Raw genomic sequence first — 678 nt, 5'->3', positions numbered from 1 at the left:
CTAAAGATAACATCCCAGTTATCTGAAGATCAGAAGCCCCTGTCCTCAAGCCCTAGTGTGGACCAATGACACAAGCCTACACTGGACCCAAAAAACCTGACTCCCAGACCAAGTGCCTCCATTCATCCCTGGCGCAGTCCCTCCCCTCAGAGGGGAGAGGGGGAGGTCCACATCTCAGATTCCCTGGACAATCCAAGGGTGGGTTGCTGTCACTGCTTCTGAGCAGAGCTTGAACACTTGTTACGGGTTCAAGTCCCAAAGAAGGATGATGACCACTATAATGTCCAATTTGGAGAAAGTTTATTGGCACAACAGAGAGCTATAGCTGGACAGCAGGGAGACAACAGCTTCTCCTCAGTCTGCCATGCAGTGGGGAGCTGACTGCTAGCTTATATATGCTAGGATCCTGGCTCAAGGTCTAGGGGCTTATCTAAAGGAATGTACTGAAGTGGGGAGTACAAAAGCAGAAATAGCAGGTTAGTGCTAAAAGGGAAACTAGATAACCAGAGGCCAGGGCAATAAAGTTGCAAATCAGTTTACAAAGGTAGAGAAACAAAACTACATATCAATTTACATAGGCAGGCTAATTAAAACTGCAAATTAGTCACATTTGCCAGGGTCCCTGAGGTATATGGTTATGTTGATTACCTTAAGGTATGCCGGGATGTAAAGGGGGGG

This window comes from Chrysochloris asiatica, unplaced genomic scaffold (genome assembly GCF_000296735.1).
Source record: "Chrysochloris asiatica unplaced genomic scaffold, ChrAsi1.0 scaffold00116, whole genome shotgun sequence".
Classification (NCBI taxonomy): Eukaryota; Metazoa; Chordata; class Mammalia; order Afrosoricida; family Chrysochloridae; genus Chrysochloris; species Chrysochloris asiatica.
Note: the sequence above shows the minus strand (reverse complement) of the source record.